We start from the raw sequence: 17,173 nt of genomic DNA on the forward strand, positions 1-17,173 counted from the left end.
TTCAATGCATGAGCAGCACAGCCAATGGGTGTGATGTGAGGGGAGGACTCCTCCACTTTAGACCAAGCAGCCTTCATGTTCACAGCATTGTCTGTCACCAGTGAAAATACCTTCTGTGGTCCAAGGTCATTGATGATTGCCTTCAGGTCATCTGCAATGTAAAGACCGGTGTGTCTGTGCTCTTGTAAAATGCTGGTTGAGGGGTGGAGATTATGTGGTTAATTATTCCTTGCCCACGAACATTCGACCACCCATCAGAGATGATTGCAATATAGTCTGCTGTCTCTATGATTTGCTTGACCTTCACTTGCACTCTGTTGAACTCTGCATCCAGCAAATGAGTAGATAAAGCATGTCTGGTTGGAGGGGTGTATCCTGTGCAAAGAACATTCAGAAATCTCGTCCGATACACATTGCCTGTGAGCATCAGAGATGAACCAGTTGCATACACAGCTTGAGCAAGACATTCATCAGCATTTCTCTGACTACGTTCCTCCATTGAGTCAAAAAATAAACTTCTGATTCCAGGAGGACCATGAGCTGTTGCTATCAATAAGGTGTTTGATTCATAATTTTCACCTTGAATAGAGAGGGACTTTTGTCAGAGGTTGCTTGTTGTGAGCGCTGAGGGAACTTTATGCACTTCGCCAGATGATTCTGCACCTTTGTTGCATTCTTCACAAATGATTTGGCACAGTATTTGCAAATGTACACAGGTTTTCCTTCTACGTTAGCTGCAGTGAAATGTCTCCACACATCAGATAGTGCCCGTGGCATTTTCCTGTAAAGATTAGAAAAATAATAGTAAAAAAAATAAAGAAATACAATTCCATGTACAGATAAATAGTTAAGCAGTTAGATTAAACAACTCCTTTGTAAGATAAATAAAAAATGAAACCTGTATGGAAACGGGTGAATTAACACTCCTCAGTTAGCAGGCTCAAGCAGGCTAAACCACACATGGTAGCAAAAACGAACTAGCAGAAATTGTTAACAAGTTAGAAATGATTTAGGCTGCTATTTACTAGTTTAACAACAAATCATGTATGTCATGTAAATATATTCACTCCACCCAGTATTGTAATCAAATCTTACCAGAAAGCATGTAGTCCTTGGCTTAGACAGTGTAGTAGTGTGGGCTCAATAGCATCTCATTAGTGTGCAAGATGTTGAGAATCAGCTGTACATGTGATAGAAGAGTGCACTCCACTGTGCATGCAGAGGGTTGCAATTCCATTGAATTGGGGATAGTTGTTATATGTTATAAGCTAACTTCTTTGTTGAATTTAAATTCCCGGGCTTAACTTCCCATGGAAAAATTCTGGAAATTTACTGGAAAGTTTACGATATTGATATTTTCTAAAGATCACCACATTTAGTAAAATGTAATGGTATATAATTGTCTTGTTATTCAAAACTATACTACAATGTCAGTGATCTCTGCATATTTCCGGTTGATCATTAGTATGACATTCTGTGAGAAGGAAGGCACTATAATTCTTCACCATTCTCACAATCAGTGGTGTGTATTCATGGATGCCAAGGGCCAGGCTTCACCCCAAAAACTGAACAATAAATACATTAAATAACTTATTTAGTCTCTCTGTGTTTCATAATCTTCTTTCAATTTGCAAGAGGCTCAAAGTATCTCACCGGAGAAAACATCAGAGCGAGCAAAACGGTGCCCCGCTGTCTCTGAAGGCCTGATGACCTGATGCTGACTGGTTCAAAAGAGTGGGACATTTTTGCCGCCCGTAGCATTGAATGCAAGAGAAGCCAGCGAGCATCTGGTCTCCCTTGATTAAAAAAGTAACATAATCGCCAATCAGCATTGAGCTAAACTGAGCGAGCTCAACAGTGAAGGGTTCTGGTGCACCAAAAAAAAGTGTCAAGAGAAGCCCGTTTGGATTTGGCATCACTCCTATCAAATCGCATCGAGAGCATACGTCATTGAACAGAAACAACTTGAATTGTTGCATCTCGTTGTGTTGTTGTCCTCCATTGGCTAGCTAGCTAGCTAAAATTGCCCCTTTCTTAAATTGGCCATGGATGGAGATAGGGATTTGGACTTGTGGCAAGCATTTTAGCCAGGTAGCCTAGGACAACAAAACATAAAAGTGTGTACTGTATGACAGAGTGATTGACCGTTTCGTCAACATGAAAGAGAGGAGGATGTCATTGGCGTTTCTCTACAAGTAGGGTGAGTCAACATGTTATTTCTACTTGCACGAACACGAACACACACACACACACACACACACACACACACACAGAGAAATCAGAAACATGGACAGCCACATCAGATTTAACTTACGTTGATTGGACTAAATCGTTTTTGGTATCTTTTCATTGTTTTTTATTTTTTTATTTCACCTTTATTTAACCAGGTAGGATAGTTGAGAACAAGTTCTCATTTGCAACTGCGACCTGGCCAAGATAAAGCAAAGCAGTGTGACACAGACAACAACACAGAGTTACACATGGAGTAAACAATAAACAAGCCAATAACACAATAAACAAGTAAATGACACAGTAGAAAAAAAAGAAAGTCTATATACAGTGTGTGCAAAAGGCATGAGGAGGTAGGCAATAAATAGGCCATAGGAGCGAATAAATATAATTTAGCAGATTAACACTGGAGTGATAAATGAGCCGATGATGATGTGCAAGTAGAGATACTGGTGTGCAAAAGAGCAGAAAAGTAAATAAAATAAAAACAGTATGGGGGTGAGGTAGGTAAATTGGGTGTGCTATTTACCGATGGACTATGTACAGCTGCAGCAATCGGTTAGCTGCTCAGACAATTGATGTTTAAAGTTGGTGAGGGAAATAAAAGTCTCCAACTTCAGCGATTTTTACAATTCGTTCCAGTCGCTGGCAGAAATCTTTTCATTGTATTAGACTAAGCATAGGTGATTTGATGTTGAAATGTTGATGTTGAAATGGTGCTGGATTAGTGCAGGCAGCTCCTGTTTTCTTTGCGACTAGCGGTAACTCTTTGTGGTTTTAAGTCAGTCGTTTTTTAGTGTTCCTAAATTGTCAGAAACATTAACACGCTTTTAGGTCATGGCTGTAGGTCATGTACAGTTGAAGTCAAAGTTTATATACACTTAGGTTGGAGTCATTAAAACTTGTTTTTTAACCACTCCACAAATTTCTTATTAACAAACTATAGTTTTGACAAGTCGGTTAGGACATCCATTTTGTGCATGACACAAGTAATTTTTCCAACAATTGTTTACAGACCAGATTATTTCACTTATAATTCACTGTATCACAATTCCAGTGGGTCAAAGGTTTACATGACTGTGCCTTCAAACAGCTTGGAAAATTCCAGAAAATTATGTCATGGCTTTAGAAGCTTCTGATAGGCTATTTGAAGGTGTACGTGTGGATGTATTTCAAGGCCTACCTTCAAACTCAGTGCCTCTTTGCTTGACATCATGGGAAAATCAAAAGAAATCATCAAAGACCTCAGAAGAAAAATTGTAGACCTCCACACGTCTGGTTCATCCTTAGGAGCAATTTCCAAACGCCTGAAGGTACCACGTTCATCTGTACAAACAATAGTACGCAAGTATAAACACCATGGGACCACACAGCCGTCATACCTCTCAGGAAGGAGACGTGTTCTGTCTCCTAGAGATGAACGCACTTTGTTGCAAAAAGTGAAAATCAATCCCAGAGGAATGCTGGAGGAAACAGGTACAAAACAGTAAAACTAGTCCTATATCGACATAACCTGAAAGGCCGCTCAGCAAGGAAGAAGCCACTGCTCCAAAACCGACATAATAAAGCCAGACTATGATTTGCAACTGCACATGGGGACAGAGATCGTACCTTTTGGAGAAATGTCCTCTGGTCTGATGAAACAAAAATAGAACTGTTTGGCCATAATGACCATCGTTATGTTTGGAGGAAAAAGGGGGATGCTTGCAAGCCGAAGAACACCATCCCAACCGTGAAGCAGGGGGTGGCAGCATCATGTTGTGGGGGTGCTTTGCTGCAGGGGGGACTGGTGCACTTCACAAAATAGATGGCATCATAAGGCAGGAAAATGATGTGGATATATTGACGCAACATCTCAAGACATCAGTCAGGAAGTTAAAGCTTGGTCGCAAATGGGTCTTTCAAATGGAGACCCCAAGCATACTTCCAAAGTTGTGGCAAAATGGCTTAAGGACAACAAAGTCAAGGTATTGGAGTGGCCATCACAAAGCCCTGACCTCAATCCTAAAGAACATTTGTGGGCAGAACTGAAAAAGCGTGTGCGAGCAAGGAGACCTACAAACCTGCCTCAGTTACACCAGCTCTGTCAGTAGGAATGGGCCAAAATTCCCCCAACTTATTGTGGGAAGCTTGTGGAAGGCTACCCGAAACGTTTGACCCATGTTAAACAATTTAAAGGCAATGCTACCAAATACTAATTGAGTGGATGTAACTTCTGACCCACTGGGAATGTGATGAAAGAAATAAAAGCTGACATCAACAATTTTCTCTACTAATATTCAGACATATCACTTTCTTAAAATTAGGTGGTGATCCTAACTGACCTAAAAACAGGGAATTTTTACTAGGATTAAATGTCAGGAATTGTGAAAAACTGAGTTGAAATGTATTTGGCTTAGGTGTATGTAATCTTCCAACTTCAACTGTAACTGTTACATGCAATATGTTTCGTGGACTTTACCTCTAGTGTTGTGATAAAACAGAGTTGCGGTTGAATTTATTCTGCCACTGTGTCTTCTTTTTGTCTCGGCCTATAAATCACGGTCACAAGGTATATGAACGAACAGTTTATAAAGCAAACAATGCAATTATCTCAACACTATTATCTTTTCTGGCTTCCCCAGTGATTTTTACCCACGTACCACAACTGCTCACAACACACCCTATGAGCCCTGGTCAAAAGTAGTACACTATATAGGTAATAGGTAGCAATTTTGGACGCATACAAAAGTTCCAGTACAGAACATTTTTATACAAACCTTCTTCACAGTTAGAACTTAAACGTCCCTCCCTCTGTGGCCGCCATTTTTAATTAGCACACTGTGGACTAGAGCCTACCAGAGCCAGTGTAGAGTAGAGTTACTGAGAGACTGCACTGGGGTGGTGTGGGCATGCCAGCAGTACTCAAAGAGCTGCAAAATAGTCTCTAATAAAGTGTGAACATACAGCTATTACGGTAACGATGAGAAACTTAACAGTCCTAAAATAAAACTATAATTAAATATAGTGCACAAGTCAAATGATTCAAAAAGAGCCTGTTCTCTTTGTCGACTCTAGGTGTGAGAGTGAGAGCTGGTCAAGAATACAGTACATTAGAGTGTCGTAAATGTCAGATTCAGGTGTTAAATATCTCAAATGCTTGTTAATGAGTACAGTAAACTGCATAAGATTAGTTTCGTATGCATACAGTATACGTACTTGTTTAGCTAAGTGAGTGAGCACTCCATACCATGGTTATTCCCTGTAAACTGAGGTGCAAGTACAGTATGGTAACAGTTAGGAATTAATTGATTTTGTTCCAGTAATTAGTATTCACAAACAATTATTTACTTTTTTTACTGGCCATGGACACCCACACATTATACCCCATGGTACCAATTATTTCCCAGCTCATTAATAGAAGAATAATTTCTAGCTTTCATGCGAGACATTCTCTTTTAATGCATGCGTCCAATTCTAGGGTTGTAAAATTATGTTAACTTTACCAAAATCCACAGGTTTTCCAGAAATACTGGTTAGAGGATTCTGGATTTCCTGCTTATTCCCTCCTGATTCCAGGAATATTCCAACTGGTAATTCTGGAAAACCTAGGAATTTTGGGAAGGTTACCGGAATTTTGCAACTCTATTCAATACACCAGTATCCCTGACACTTTCAATAAATCGCATCCATTAATTTGTAAGTTAGCAATATGAACTGTGGTAGATTTAGTCTAGACTAGAACCTTCGGCTTGCAATTGTGTGTTTTGTGAACATTTATCTGTACTGTACTGTATACCGTTCTGAGGGCTACAAGAATAGCAATAGCTGCAGCAAAAGCTCTTCTATGGCCGCCAGTCAGTGTGTGTGTGTGTGCGTGTGCGTGCGCAGAGTGAGGCAGAGAAACAAAAGCATGGTCGTCTAACAGTATTGACCAGTGGTTGTCTGTCACACCACAGCCAGCTACAGCCTGCAGAATGCACTGTGAGAAACAGTTTGGAGTGGTAGACATGTGAGAAACCGGTGCTCATACCACACAGGGATAATACTCTGGCTGGAGACTAGAGGCTCATTGACAGAAATGCACAATTTTGGTTTTACAATAAGATCAGAAGTAGGCTGCATGGATATGGGCCTAGAGCAGAAGTAGGCTGCATGGATATGGGACTAGAGCAGAAGTAGGCTGCATGGATATGGGACTAGAGCAGAAGTAGGCTACATGGATATGGGACTAGAGCAGAAGTAGGCTGCATGGATATGGGCCTAGGTCAGAAGTAGGCTGCATGGATATGGGCCTAGGTCAGAAGTAGACTGCATGGATATGGGCCCAGGTCAGAAGTAGGCTGCATGGATATGGGCCTAGGTCAGAAGTAGACTGCATGGATATGGGCCTAGTTCAGTAGGCTGCATGGATATGGGCCTAGTTCAGTAGGCTGCATGGATATGGGCCTAGGTCAGTAGACTGCATGGATATGGGCCTAGGTCAGAAGTAGGCTGCATGGATATGGGCCTAGGTCAGAAGTAGGCTGCATGGATATGGGACTAGAGCAGAAGTAGGCTGCATGGATATGGGCCTAGAGCAGAAGTAGGCTGCGTGGATATGGGCCTAGGTCAGAAGTAGGCTGCATGGATATGGGCCTAGTTCAGTAGGCTGCATGGATATGGGCCTAGGTCAGAAGTAGGCTGCATGGAGGTTGTCTGCTAATTATTTACGTAAAATGTTCTGTTTGCTTTGAGTGTTCATGCGAAGTGGTGATTTAGCGTTTGAATAATCCATATTAATTAAGCAAAACTTATTCTTAACAAAGTGTATTAGTTTACTCTTAGAACATAATGTTACTGAACTTAGTTTTTTATCAAAATTAAGCTTGAATTTCCTCTGTGAATTCTGCTACTTTTTAAAATTTCAATGTGACTTTAGGCATGGTCCAAGCAGTGTAATTTAAAAACGAATTTCCCATCATCTCACAATATTTTTGTCCAGCGCTGTTCTGGCTACACACTAATTGAAGCAAAACATACTTTCAAGGTTGACCTTTTTGTGTGGATAAGATGTTTAAAAATGTATGTGAAGAAACATAATACCATTTTCCTGTGAATCCGTGGTTAGCCTTGGAATTCATCTTTCATAGTTTGTAATTTCTCATGCATTCAACACTAAATGTAGCTGATGAATTTATGAAAACAACAAATTCACATCCCCACTAGCAACAAAGGACCAGAATATTCTTCTCTCAGTCCACCTCTGAAAGTATGCCGTTGTTTTACTACTGGAGTGTTTGGTACCCTGGTCCTCGCCATAAAGCATGTGTGAAATGCAATCAAACCCTGTCTGAAACTAATCCTGGACCTGCGTGAGTAGTGGGTCCAAGATCCAGGACCAGAGTACCAGGTATCGTGACGCTGATCACGCTGAACCTTTTTGCCCGTTGTAAACAATCTAGCTCGATAACATCATGTAGAATGTGTGTCTTGCGATTAGCAAGACATTTTGCTTTCACAAGACCTGAAAATAACCGTTTCAGGGTGTAACACCATTTTCAGGTCTTGTGAAAGCAAAATGTATTCGGCAGAATTCTCACAAACGCTCCGGGAAACCCGAACCAGGGTACCAAATGTGAAAACGCCCTAAGACACTTGTTGTTCAGCTGTAGCTGCTAGTGCTACTGATGTTTTTTTACATGTTTCTCTGTTCATGTCATTTTATCAGGCACGTACGTATTACATTTTTAAATAAAGGTACCTGGCCATGAGAATACTTGCACTTTGAACTCGACTGAGACACTTATAGAATTGGGTCACCACTCAGACAGGAATCACTGACAATGTGGAGCTTTACAGTGAGGATGCTGCAGCCATCGGGGTGAAAGCAAAGAAGAGGTTGATGTTTCAGAACGGAAGGAAGGAAGGGCACCACAACGAGATTGTAATGTATAGCGTAGGCGTGAAAGGACAGAACGGCAGTTACAGCTTTATCGGGGATTCACACAGGCTGAAGCTCTTTCAGAGGCTATTTTCCCCTCAGCCAACGGGACCAAGCCACAGCTGCTTCTAGCAGTGTTAAAACATCAGCTAGCTACGACACTGACTGTGCCCATTGTTTGAGGGAAAAGATGGCCTTCAAATTGATGTTCTTTGTACATCGCACTTATCCATAAAAAACATATACATGTATAGCGGGAAAATAAGTGTTGAAAGGCCATCTTAGTTGAAAGTGCCTCATCAGTCTCCCTAGAGAGGCAATATAACTAGTAACTAATGCCTGTGGAATTCCTGTGCTTTTAAAGTAGCACATCTTCCCCATAGGGGGGTAAATGACAAGGATCAGTGTCTCTCTGCTTTTCTTTTGCTGGGAATGACATTCAGCAGATATATGTGCATCCGTTGTGTCAAGTAAATGAATAGCGTTCAATCAGGAATAAAGCCTTGGGTTCCGCTGCCATGACAACCCTGCTGTTACATTGGGGCTGCTGTCATGGTGACCTAAGAGTCAGTACCACATTTAGGCCTATGTCTGTATATATTTTTGTACAGACCTCATTAGAGGCTGACAGGGCAGAAATCTACTGCTATTAACTAGGAAGAGAACATTGTGATATACCTGTTCCTGGTGATGTTTGAATTTCAACTTGACCAACATATTACTGCATCGCTATTAAGGTGTATCATTCACCACAGGATTCAGTTGGAATGCTCCATACACCCAGTTAATATTAGATTTATAGTACAATTGTGAGAATGTTTTACTTAAAAAAATGTACAATCAGTTCAAACTAATAATATGTCATCCATTACAAACTACAATCAATAAATAGGAATTAGAGCTGAGCCTTCTCAATGTCAACAAAAATACAGATCCACAACACCACGACACTCTGACAACCTTTCCTCCTGCAATAATTACTCCATTAGTCCTACTGAGTGTTAGTGTTCATTTGCTGTCAGACACAGCGCCATGTGTGATCTGTATTGACTGAATGGAGCAGAGCAAAGGCTCATGGGGATTTAGAGCATGTGACTTAACAGATCAATTACTGTCTCATTTATTAGTGGATGGAGTCATTGCTGACAGACTATTACAGAGCTAAGCTAGCAAAACTACATGAGGCCTACACTGCAATACATCAGCTTTGATAGAGCTATATTCATTACCATGCTACTTGAAGTTTGCCCCCTTTTTGCCTTAGACAATATTTGGTAGGCATTATCATTGCTCATTCTCATAGATTTGTAAACTTTTTTATTAGGTCTTCTCCTCCTCTAGCTGTTTTTATTGCTTTCTTATCCTCAGGTGCTACCTTTTCTAAAACCAGGAATTATCTCTCAGAGTTATTACAATAATAATATTAGACAAATCAATTCAGTGTTACTAACGAGTTCTAATTGGATTAACAGACGAAAAATGACAATGTCAAACGTGTGTGTGTGTGTGCATACCTGCGGGAAGTAGGGGTGCTGAGGGTATTACAGCACCCCCTGAAAAATCAGAATAAAAAAAAAATATATATATATTTTTTTAAGTATTGCACTGGTCCTTTACTAGTCCTGTATTAGCAGACTGGTATATTCATCTGTAGCGCGGGCAATTTCTTTCTTTCTTCTTCTGCACCCCCTCCCTCCCCCAACCATTTTCTGACGTGTGTGTGTGTGTGATGTGAGCTTAACTAGATGGTGAAATAGTGGGATTGGCTACATGTTGTTATAACCAAGCTCAGCAGAGTAGATCAATAGCGGGTGATGCACAGCAGTGGTTCCCTCACCATAGTACACAGGTCAGTCAATATGTTGCTCTTTTCTTTGACATTGGATTGATAAGGGGGATGCTATTCCTAAAACTGTTTAGTAACCACGTACATCGTGTTTAGACGTATAGTGAACGTTAGGGCTGGGCGATATGGCCAAAATATCATATCACAATATTTTTTAGAATGTTTGACTGTATGACATATTTGAAGGCAATTTTACACTACCGTTCAAAAGTTTAGGGTCACTTAGAAATGTCCTTGTTTTTTTTTTTTTGTCGATTTTTAAATAACATCAAATTGATCAGAAATACAGTGTAGACATTGTTAATGTTGTAAATGACTATTGTTGCTGGAAACGGTAGATAAAAAAAAAAAAAAAATATCTACATAGGCGTACAGAGGCCCGTTATCAGCAACCATCACTCCTGTGTTCCAATGGCACGTTGTGTTAGCTAATCCAAGTTTATCATTTTAAAAGGATAATTGATCATTAGAAAACCTTTTTGCAATTTTGTTAGCACAGCTGAAAACGGTTGTGCTGATTAAAGAAGCAATAACACTGGCCTTCTTTAGACTAGTTGAGTATCTGGAGCATCAGCATTTGTGGGTTTGACTACAGGCTCAAAATGGCCAGAAACAAAGAGCTTTCTTCTGAAACTCATCAGTCTACTCTTGTTCTGACAAAAAATTTGCTTTTCTTTCAAAAACAAGGAAATGTCTAAGTGACCCCAAACTTTTGAACGGTAGGTTATGTTTTTGAATAATAAAAGCTCTAAATATGCTTCATTAGTAGTGTATGATCCTATGGGGTGCTTTGCTGATTTGTTTTAAATTTAATTTCAAACCCGTTTGATACATTTTGGGGGGGGGGGCATTTTCATCAATTTCTGAATCTCCTGCACACTGTTATCATTTCCACACAGAGCCACATTTGTTTTTTTGTATTTGTATGCCTTAATTTAGTCAAAAGGTAACTTTTTCTTTATCAGAATAATTCTTCTCCTATATGACCATGTATTTTCAACATGATATCATAGGAAAACGTCATCCTGGCACGTTATTGCAAAAAGGGTAAATGGTCCCTTGTCGCTGACGTTTTTCTTAATACAGTCAATGAGAAAAGATGTGTCACAGGGTTGATGTATTTCTAATTTAGCTCATGTCTGTCATTCGTTCTCTACCTCCTCTTTATCCCCTCATTCTCTTTTCTCTCCCCGTTATTTCACCCTCTCTACACTCTTCCCCTTCCTCACCCTTTCCGTCTCTCTCACCCCCTCCCTCACTATCCCCCTTCTCTATCCCTTCTCCCTCCATTCTCTCCCCTTTTCTTTCCCTCCCTCCACCTCCTCTCTTCTATCTCCCTCTGCCTCTAATCTCTCCCCATTCCTCCTTCACCTTCTCCCCTCCCTACTCTCTCAGCCATCCCTCCTTCACCCTCTCCCCTCTTTCCCCTTTCTCCCCCTCCCTCACTATCCCCCTTCTCTCTCCCTCCTCCTTTCCCTCCCTCTCTCCCTCCACCTCCTCTCATCTCTCACTCTCTCTCCATCTACTCTCTCCCCATTCCTCCTTCACCCTCTCCCCCTCCCTACTCTCTCTCACCTCTCTTTCCCCTTTCTTCCCCTTGATAGTCTCTCCATTTTCTCTCTCTCCTCCCTCCTCATTCTCTATCCCTCCTTTCCCTGCCTCCCCCTCCTCTCATCTCTCCCTCTCTTCCACAGACAGGTTGACAGATAGGCAGGCACAGACAGGCTGACAGGCAGGCTGATAGACACAGACAGTTTCAAGTCAATCCTCTTCAGTATTAATTCTATAATTCATAGAAAGGCTCTTAGTTTCTAGAACTGTAAGACCATTGTGTCCAATCAAGGGCAAAAATGCTTTGGGTTGGTTGACTTCAAATTTTACATGTCGGGTTCCCCGGTCACTCATATGTAAAATCTGTGAAGATTAAACCTTTTTAAACCTTCAAAACCAGCTCTATTACCCCAAATTAAGTCACTTCCTGTAATCGCAGGAAGCTGAAATTCAATGTACTGTATGTCCTCCCGGGGACACTCTTTAACGAGTTTCAAGCCTTTACGTTAAGAATTGACTGTTCCACAAAAGATGTAAGATGACATTGAATGTTCCTGAGTGGCCTAGTTACAGTTTTGACTTAAATCGGCTTGAAAATCTATGGCAAGACTTGAAAATGGCTGTCTAGCAATGATCAACAATCAACAGACAGAGCTTGAAGAATGTTTTAAAGTATAATGGGCAAATATTGTACAATCGAGGTGTGCAAAGCTCTTAGAGACTTACCCAGAAAGACTCACAGCTATAATCGCCTCCAAAGGTGCTTCTACAATGTATTGACTTAGGGGTGCAAATGCTTACAGTATGTCAATTAGATTTCTGTATTTCATTTTCAAGAAATCTGCTTCATTTCTAAAAACATGTCTTCACTTTGTCATTATAGGGGATTGTGTGTAGATGGGTGAGGAAGAAAAATATTTAATACATTTTTAATTAAAGCTGTATCACAACAAAATGTGTATGCTAGCAAATGTTGTATACAAAAATACAATTAAACATCACGCACAATGTATGAACATATTACAATTGGAACAGGCCAACCATGATTCAACTTATCAAATCTAATGAGTTATGTCGTGTCTTTGGCTATGCCGGATTAAGTGATATGACATGCTATTCTATAAAATCCTTTCTCTGTAATTAATATTACCTGATTGAGCTAATCATGTAAATGTAATTAACTAGAGAGTCGGGGCACCACAAAATAATATTTATAGAGCTGTTATCTTCCGAATAAACTCTTAAAGACCTAGTAATATTTTACATCAATAGCAGTCAATATTAATCGTCACCTTAATTCAGTCTCATCTGAAAGTTGTAAATTCTTGGTTATCTTCACGAACCCTGGCTAACAAGTTGAATCAGCAATACAAAATTGGGTTTAATTATTTATTTACTAAATATTTTAACTAATCACACAGAATTGCACATACACATAATTAATCATAACTTGATTACAAATTACGTCATAAAGGAAAACGTCCTTGGCGGGCAGAACAGATATGACAGCTTGTTACACAAAAGAAAAGGGGCTGGGTTTGAGTGAAAGAGCGGGAAGACTAAGGAACAAAGGAAGAAGCTGTGCTATCGTAAATACAGTATCTTATGCATTCTAAATTACCGCCCATTTGGAAAAGGAAAATGCAATAAATATTTACTCTGAGCTGCGCTTCGGTATGTTGGTGGTAGATGGAAGGCCGTGTTGCCAAACCGAGTCCTTTGTCCTTTGAAGAATGTCTCTGGTGGTCAATTGGATACGTTGTAATAACGTTGTTGTGTGATAGACGGGTTACTCTGTCTGTTCCTTCCTAACCCTCGTTTGCAGCTGCTGTTGCTAACTCAATGGCTAGGAGGTATCACTTCTGTAGTGAATAAGAGTTCAAAGTTCATACCATTCGCAACCAAAGCTCACGCTGATGTTGGCTTCCTTCTGTAGTTATTATCTGAACCATTCTGACATCGGATCGTCGTCCTCACATCCTCGGAACAAGAGGTTATATTGTCGTCAAGGCTTTGTATAGGAAGGGAGAGGAGGGCGTGTTTGTAAAGTTTTATAGCCCATGTCCCTTCACAGGGGCGGGCCACTGATTGAGCAGAGCCCTAACCTTATGAAAACCCAAATCTCACATTTTAGAAGCTAAAATCACATTTCATCCTATCACGAATTATTTCATATTCAAACATTTAAATTGAACAACAATTCCATGTGAATCCGATAACTCTGATGTGTAAGACTTGTAGAGTTTATGTCATCTTATCATTGACATCATATTCATTAAGTACCACCGCATATGTTCAATTGGTCGGATTACCAGAATATAGTTCATTTCTCCCCACCTTCTGATGTTCCCAGAATCTCTTTGTTAACCCTAAACCTAGCCTCAACCCTATCCCTAACCCTAGTTTCATATCAACTCCCAACTCAACCCTAAACCTAGCCTCAACCCTATCCCTAACCCTAGCTTAATTTTCACATCCCGGCTCAACCCTAAACCTAGCCTCAACCCTATCCCTAACCCTAGTTTCATATCAACTCCCGGCTCAACCCTAAACCTAGCCTCAACCCTATCCCTAACCCTAGCTTCATATCAACTCCCGGCTCAACTCTAAACCTAGCCTCAACCCTATCCCTAACCCTAGTTTCATATCAACTCCCGGCTCAACTCTAAACCTAGCCTCAACCCTATCCCTAACCCTAGTTTCATATCAACTCCCGGCTCAACTCTAAACCTAGCCTCAACCCTATCCCTAACCCTTGTTTCATATCAACTCCCGGCTCAACTCTAAACCTAGCCTCAACCCTATCCCTAACCCTAGCTTCATTTCTACATCCCGGCTCAAAATCATGTTGTGATCCTAATCATCCCCCATTGATGCAATGTATTCTCTTAGGCATCAACCCTGTGACACTCATCTTTTCCCATTGACTGGAATTTATTGACATAAGATGAATTTGATTGAAACTTATCTTTTCCCATTGACTGCAATGTATTGAGATAAAGTCAGCTACTGTGACATTTAACCTTTTTGATTAAACGTGCCAGGATGACGTTTTCAGGCTGATAATTGGCAGGTATTTTAATGGATTTATTGGCAGTTCATACTTCCACCACAAGGGGATGTGTGCAGATTTCTAGGGTCCTTTTGGCACCTGCTCTGCTTGTTCGAGTTTTACTTTTCAATTATTACATTTAACAAAGCAAACATTGGAATACTGTTATGTAAGGTATAACATAAATCCAAACCGGTCCATGCATCAATACCGGTATAACAAAACACATTTTACCTCCCAGCCCTGGCATTGTGCTTGTTGACCTAAAGCACACCATAGTTTGACCTCAGACTTTAGATAGATTAGTGAAACAGACAGTTAAAAATCCAATGATGTTCTACAACAGAACATGGTGAAACAGACCATTCTCCTTTTACTGTTTCTAAATAGCATGGGTGCAACGTGACAGAATGTGCTGCTCTATCCGATGTTTCTATCTGAAACATTCTGAATGTTTAACCTCACTAAATACACCACAAGTTTGTTTTGTATCTTTGCTCTGGGCTGTTTTCTAGTATCCTGGGTCTTTAATTTAATGAAACACAATACATGTTCTAACTGCATTAAAATAGAGTAATTGGCCCCTAGTCTGCATCTGTTAATGTGGGCTCTTTTGCAACAGACTGTGTTGCCTGTTTGATTAAACACCTACCTTACATTTACCAGAGAAGAACAATTGTCAAGTCTGTGTCTAGGCTATAGGCTTCTGACTCTTGGTAAAGACAGTACAGTTGAAGTCGGAAGTGTACATACACCTTAGCCAAATACATTTCAACTCAGTTTTTCACAATACCTGACATTTTATCCTAGAAAATAATAATAATAATAATAGTAGAGAGAATGATTTATTTCAGTATTTCTTTCTTTCATCACATTCCCAGTGGGTCAGAAGTTTACATACACTTAATTAGTATTTGCTAGCATTGCCTTTAAATTGTATAACTTGGGTCAAACGATTCGGGTAGCTTTCCACAAGCTTCCCACAATAAGTTAGGTGAATTTTGGCCCATTCCTCCTGACAGAGCAGGTGTAACTGAGTCAGGTTTGTAGGCCTCCTTGCTCGCACACACTTTTTCAGTTCTGCCCACAAAATGTCTATAGGATTGAGGTCAGGGCTTTGTGATGGCCACTTCAATACCTTGACTTTGTTGTCCTTAAGCCATTTTGCCAGAACTTTGGAAGTTTGCGACCAAGCTTTCTTCCATTTCTTCTTGAGATGTTGCTTCAATATATCCACAACCGCTTCACAGTTGGGATGGTGTTCTTCAGCTTGCAAGCCTCCCACTTGTCCTCCAAACATAACGATGGTCATTATGGCCGAACAGTTATATTTTTGTTTCATCAGACCAGAGGACATTTCTCCAAAAGGTACGATCTTTGTCCCAATATGCAGTTGCAAACCGTAGTCTGGCTTTTTTATGGCAGTTTTGGTGCAGTGGCTTCTTCCTTGCTGGGCGGCATTTCAGGTTATGTCGATATAGGACTTGTTTTACTGTGGATATAGATACTTATGTACCGGTTTCCTCCAGCATCTTCACAAGGTCCTTTGCGGTTGTTCTGGGATTGATTTGCACTTTTCGCACCAAAGTTTGTTCATCTCTAGGAGACAGAGTCTCTCTAGTCTCCTTCCTGAACAGTATGACGGCTGCGTGGTCCCATGGTGTTTATACTTGCGTACTATTGTTTGTACAGATGAACGTGGTGCCTTCAGGCATTTGGAAATTGCTCCCAAGGATGAACCAGACTTGTGGAAGTCTACAATTTATTTTCTGAGGTCTGTTCTGATAACTTTTGATTTTCCCATGATGTCAAGCAAAGAGGCACTGAGTTTGAAGGTAGGCCTTGAAATACATCCACAGGTACACCTCCAATTGACAAAAAAAAAGAAGCTCCTAAATCCATGACACAGTCAACTTAGTGTATGTAAACTTAGTGTATGTAAACTTCTGACCCACTGGAATTGTGATACAGTGAATTAATTATAAGTGAAATAATCTGTCTTTAAACAATTGTTGGAAAAATTACTTGTATCATGCACAAAGTAGATGTCCTAACCATCTTACCAAAACTATAGTTTGTTAACAATACATTTGTGGAGTGGATGAAAAATGAGTTTTAATGACTCCAACCTAAGTGTATGTAAACTTTCGACTTCAACTGTACAATAAGACAGCATACGGGCTATTAACAGTCTGCATCATTATGGGGCTCCTTAATCAGCAGCATAGCACCAATGCAATTCCATTTGAAGAGGCATATGACTTTGCTGTAAGTTACATTGTTACTGAATGGAGGCTGTGATGAACAGCTTTGTAAATATCTCTGAAGATCTTTTGGAGCTATATTATCAATGGGCAGTTGGGTATCAGTACTGTATCATCATTGGTGAAAGGTTGAACCCTGGACTCTGTAAATTGAATTTAGAGGCAATATCATTGTTCCTCTAAATGTTATTAGGTTAATCTGCCCTAGTCTGCTGTGTGAGATGCCTCCAAGGGTCTCTATGGAGACAGATTTCTTCTTGTGTTGCCTGAAAAAAAAGCAGAGAAGGACATCTTTAATTTGACTATTAAGATATTGTTTTAAATTGTCT

At 40.2% G+C, this 17,173-nt stretch overlaps 1 protein-coding gene across 1 annotated transcript in view; it reads left to right on the top strand.

Annotated features, from left to right (window-relative positions):
• The window catches only part of prkd1 (protein kinase D1), a 55,013-nt gene that overhangs the window by 16,744 nt on the left and 21,096 nt on the right, over window positions 1–17,173 (top strand). The gene's annotated exons all lie outside the window — the stretch shown is intronic.

This window comes from Oncorhynchus mykiss, chromosome 19, assembly GCF_057628025.1.
Source record: "Oncorhynchus mykiss isolate SJ-2025 chromosome 19, ASM5762802v1, whole genome shotgun sequence".
Classification (NCBI taxonomy): domain Eukaryota; kingdom Metazoa; phylum Chordata; class Actinopteri; order Salmoniformes; family Salmonidae; genus Oncorhynchus; species Oncorhynchus mykiss.